This window comes from Bison bison, unplaced genomic scaffold (genome assembly GCF_000754665.1).
Source record: "Bison bison bison isolate TAMUID 2011002044 unplaced genomic scaffold, Bison_UMD1.0 scf7180017864111, whole genome shotgun sequence".
NCBI lineage: Eukaryota > Metazoa > Chordata > Mammalia > Artiodactyla > Bovidae > Bison > Bison bison.
In genome coordinates this window covers 751,995-757,961 of record NW_011494683.1, presented here as the reverse complement: position 1 = coordinate 757,961, position 5,967 = coordinate 751,995, and positions in this window count along the sequence as shown.

Genomic DNA, 5,967 nt, shown 5'->3' with positions numbered 1-5,967 from the left:
ATGAAAACCAACCTTTTCCAGTCCTGTGGCCACTGCTGAGTTTTCCAAATTTGTTGGCATATTGAGTGCAGCACTTTCACAGCATCATGTTTTAGGATTTGAAATAGCTCAACTGGAATTCCATCACCTCCACTAGCTTTGTTTGTAGTGATGCTTCTTTAAGACCCAGTTTACTTCACATTCCAGGATGTCTGGTTCTAGGTGAAGAAAATGTTTCTTTCTTTGAAGAAAATGTAGGAATCAATCTTCATGGCCAGGGATTTGACAATTGATTCTTAGATATGACACCAAAAGCACAAGCAACAAAAGAAAAAAAATAAGCAGACTTCATGCAAATTAAAAACTTTTGTACATCAAAGGGCATTACCAAGAAAGTGAAAAGACAACCTACAGAATGGGAGAAAGTATTTGCAAAATATTTATCTCATAAGGATTTAGTATCCAGAATATATAAAGAACTCTTACAGCTCAACAACAGAAAGACAAACAGCCCAGTTTAAAAAAATATCTGAAAAACAAATATACAAATGGCCAACTAGCATATGCAAAGGGTATAATCAAAATATTAGATAATAACAAGAATTGATGAGCAAAAAGTCTACAAACAATAAATGCTGGAAAGAGTATGGAGAAAAGGGAACACTCTTGCACTGTTGGTGGGAATGTAAATTGATACAGCCACTAGGGAAGATGGTATGGAGATTCCTTAAAAAACTAGCAATAAAATCACCATATGACCCAGCAATCCCACTCCTAGGCATATACCCTGAGGAAACCAAAATTGAAAGAGACACATATATCCCATTGTTCATTACAGCACTATTTACAATAGCTAGAACATGGAAGCAACCTACATGTCCATCAACAGATGGATGGATAATGAAGTTGTGGTACATATACACAATGGAATATTACTCAGCCATAAAAAGGAATGCATTTAAGTCAGTTCTAATGAGATGGATGAAACTAGAACCTATTATACAGAGTGAAGTAAGTCAGAAAGAGAAAGATATAGTATTCTAATGCATATATATGGAATCTAGAAAAATGGTACTTAAGAATTTATTTACAGGGCAGCAATGGAGAAACAGACATAGAGAAGAGACTTATGGACATGGGGAGAGGGGAGGAGAGGGTGAGATGTATGGAAAGAGTAAGATGGAAACTTACATTACCATATGTAAAATAGATAGCCAATGGGAATTTGCTGTATGGCTAAGAAACTCAAACGGGCTCTGTATCAACTTTGAGGGGTGGGGTGGGGAGGGAGATGGGAGGGAAGTTCAAAAGGGAGGGGATATATGTATACTCATGGCTGATTCAGGTTGAGGTTTGACAGAAAACAACAAAATTCTGTAAAGCAATTACCCTTCAATAAAAAATTTTTTTAAAAAGAGACGATGAGGATATGAAGAAATTGGAACCCTCATTCATTGCTGATAGGAATGTAAAATAGTTCAGCTGCTGTGGAAAACCATTTAGTATTTCTTCAAAAAGTTAGTAGTTAAGCTACAGAGTTACCATATGACTTGAAATTCCATGCTTAGATACATACCCCAAAGTAGCAAAAAACAGGTGTTCGAACAAGTGCACGTACAAGCACATTCAAGCTGTATTATTCACAATATCCAAAAGATGGAAATAGCCCAGATGTTCATTGACAAATAAATGAATAAACAAGTTGTAGTATATATGTACAATGGAATATTATTCAGCAACAAAAAGGAATGAAGAACCGATACTTGCCACAAAATGAATGAACCTCTACAACATTATGTTAAATGAGAGAAACCAGACCCTAAAGGCCACATATTGTATGGTTCTATCATATTTACATGAAATGTCCAAAATATGCAAATACAGAGAGAGAGAGAGAGAGAGCAGGTTGATAGATGCTGGGAGATGAGGAGAGCAGGGAAGAGAGAGAAACTGCTTACTGAGTAAAGGGCTTTACTTTGACTTTTTTTCAGGGGTGAAGCATGCCACATGGCTTGCAGATCTTAGTTTCCCAACCAAAGATTGAAAGCACAGAGTGGAAGCATGGAGCCCTAACCACGGGACTACCAGGGATTTCCCTAAAGGGTTTTATGATGGTGTGATGGAAATATTCTAGAACAATACGGAGGTACGCTTGTACAACAGTGTGAATGTACTAAATGCCACTGAATTAATCATTTTAAAATGGTTAATTTTATCCTATGTGAATTTCATCTCAGTAAATTTCCTTAAAAGTTATGTTATCAGTGGTCTATAAAGCTGAGGCAGTGGAAATTGTCTGTGTGAAGGCAGGAAGACTCCAAAAGAGTCTGAAGCATTGAAATAAGATAATTGTGGCCCAAATGTAATAAACTCAATAGAAGAACTAAAATGTAGGCTGGAGGGGGTAGACAGAGGCCAATATTGAGGTGTTAATAATAAGGAATTTGTTGAGAGGAAATAAGGATATGTCATCATGATATAATTCATGTCTTTTAGAAATTTTCTCTGCTGTGTACAGAGTAGATTTTACGGGGTCATGGAGCATTCAGGGAGTCTGTTTGAGAGGTTCTGTTAGAGATCTAAGCAAGAGACAATGGTGGCTAAATCTAGGATGAAAGCAATGGGAAATAAAGGGACATGAAAAATTTGAGAAATATTTAGGAGCTAAATGTTTGATTAGATTTAGAGGTGCTGTGCTGTGCTCAGTCATATCTGACTCTTTGTGACCCCATAGACTGTAGCCCACCAGGCTCTTCTGTGCATGGGATTCTCCAGGCAAGAATACTGGAGTGCATAGCCATTTCCTTCTCCAGGGGATCTTCCCAACCCAGGGATCTAACCTGCATATCTTACATCTCCTGCTTTGGTAGGTGGATTCTTTGCTACTAGTGTCACCTGGGAAACCCAGATATAGAGAGGATTGCCAAATACAGTTACATTTAATTATTTGGGAAATATTAATACAAAAATTTAACTTTAGGATATGTTGAGGTACAGGGAAGCCTCTCATGCTGCACTCCATGGGGTTGCAGAGTTGGACGTGATTGAGTAACTGAACATCAACAACAAAACAAAATTATTCATTCTTTGTTTTTTAAAAATATTTTTTGATGTGGATCATTTTTAAAGTCTTTATTGAATTTGTTATAGTATTGCTTCTGTTTTATATTTTGGTTGTTTTAGCCATGAGGCATGTGGGATCTTAGCTCTCCAACCACAGATAGGACCCTCGCCCCTTGCAAGACAAGGCAAAGTCTTAACCTCTGGACCACCAGGGAAGTCCCTTCATTGCTTATTGAAATTAAAATTCAGTTGAGTGTCCTGTATTTTTAATTGCTAAATTGGGTAACTCTACATGGAAGGTAAAGGAAAGAGAGAATTCTGACATTTTGATTTCTGGTGCTAGCACCTGGCAGGTGATATCTGTTCTTACTGAGACTAGGAACACTGGGGGAGGAATGGATTTTTCTTGGAGGAGGAAGACATCATACATTCAATTTGAAAGTAACTGTATAGTCAGTCGACTAATAAGATTTACAGAATCACTCAGGGAGTGTTTGCAGAATGAAAAGAGAAAAATGTCCAGGATGTTATAGGCTCATCAGTAATTAAAAGATGATCAGAGAAAAAGAAGCCTGCAAAGGAGACTGAGAAGGATCTAGAACATTGGAGGATGAGATCCAGGATGGTGATTGTGTTGAAACCCAAGTTGGAAAGGGTTTCATGGAGGAAAAAGTGTTCTACCTTATAAGGTAGAAGTTACAGAGAAGTCAAATCACTTTTGACTGAAAAGAGACAAGCAGTTTTGGCAATTAGGAGATTTGGGAATGCTTAAGAACTACATCCGGTCCCATTACTTCATGGCAGATAGATGGGGAAACAGTGGAAACAGTGGCTGACTTTATTTTTCTGGGCTCCAAAATCACTGCAGATGGTGATTGCAGCCGTGAAATTAAAAGATACTTACTCCTTGGAAGGAAAGTTATGACCAACCTAGTCAGCATATTAAAAAGCAGAGACATTACTTTGCCAACAAAGGTCTGTCTGGTCAAGGCTATGGTTTTTCCAGTAGTCATGTATGGATGTGAGAGTTGGACTATAAAGAAGGTTGAGCATTGAAGAATTGATGCTTTTGAACTGTGGTGTTGGAGAAGACTCTTGAGAGTCCCTTGGACTGCAAGGAGATCCAACCAGTCCATTTTAAAGGAAATCAGTCCTGAATATTCATTGGAAGGACTGGTGCTGAAGCTGGAACTCCAATATTTTGGCCACCTGATGCGAAGAACTGACTCATTGGAAAAGATCCTGATGTTGGGAAAGATTGAGGGCAGGAAGAGAAGTGGAGGGCAGGAAGAGAAGTGGATGACAGAGGATGAGATGGTTGGATGGCATCACTGACTCAATGGATATGGGTTTGGGTGGACTCCAGGAGTTGGTGATGGACAGGGAGGCCTGGAGTGCTGTGGTTCATGGGGTCGCAAAGAGTCAGACATGACTGAGGGAATGAACTGAACTGAACTGAAGAACTCCTTTGGTGTGATGGTTCAGGGGAAGGAATGCACAGATCTAAATTTAATGGATTATGAAATGACCAGGTAAGGAAATAGAAGAATCTACAAATTAGTATTTAAAGGAGTTTTGCTGGAATAGTCAGTTGTGGTGGTAGAGAACATCAGTTCTGTTTTCTATATGTTGTCTTCATCTGATCATTTACTTTCTGCAGAACACTGAAGCAAAAAATTAATAAGAATCCACTTTATAGACTCTAGACAAATGTAAAATGAAGGCATTCAGTTTTTCAAGGTACTTCCTTTTGTTCTGCAGAGGAAGACCACAACTTTCTGAATGAGAATCAACTTTGATGTAAGTAGTACCACTACAACTAGACTCTAGACAAATGAAAAATGAAGTTTTCCCCCACCCTGTTCTTAAAAAAAGATTTGTTTGATTTTTCAGTCCCAGTGATTAATTTTTTTATTTTTTATGTTAAAACTTTTTTTGAATTAAAATTTTTTCCCACTGATTTTTATAGTCATTCTTTTTAATATATGGAGGGTTGATTAACTGTATTTATCACTTTATAGTATGCAGGACAGGTGTGTTTGTGGCTTATAAGCTAGAGATAGGAGATTGTGTCAAATGCTAAGTCAATTAACATTGATTTGGTACATAGTGAAGCCTACCATGTTATAAAAAACAAATATAACTTAAAGGCAAAGAAACACTAAACACCCAGCTAATTTATGGCAAAGCATACTTAGTTTATGATTTTGGTTAATACATACTTTAACTAGAACAGTGTTCTATGCTCATTTTTATTAAATACTGTAGGTGTTTGCTGGGGCATGAGGTAATAACCCAAATACAATTAAAATGACCATAAAATTAGGGTCTCCACACAGGCTCCCAAGGATGGGTCTGTTTGAGGCTTCTAGTCATCAGCATTGGGTGGTCTGCTATTGGTGCATGATACTTAAATAGAGCTTTTTCCCCTTTAGGTCTGTAAGGTGTTAAGGTGTTTTTATAAAACCCCATAAACCCTCGTTAAACACTTTTTTTTTCATAAAGAAAACTTCAATCTTTATTTGACGAATTTTCTGTGGCACTATTTTGGCATTTTAACAAGTTCTTTAAAGAATCACTCTAATAATTACATGCACCTCTGGGTGGAGGTGGAGGGGTATTTATTCAGGTTTTTGTACATCACACTGCCTGATCCACTAAGCAACAAGCACAGCATTTTGGTACACTTTAATTTAATAAGGAAAAAAAGATCAAAAGAATCTCCAGGTGGAGAAAGTTAGGCTAATTTGGGTGTTGCATATTAACTGATTGAAAGGAAGGCTTGACTACTGACTGAATTAACTATAATTCAACTGTATTAGATTATTTACTGCGCGAGGGCTTCCAACACCGCAGAAGAAATACAGCACTTTTCCCCACCTTGACACTCCTTATTCCCTTTCCCTGCTTTATGATCCCTGCCTT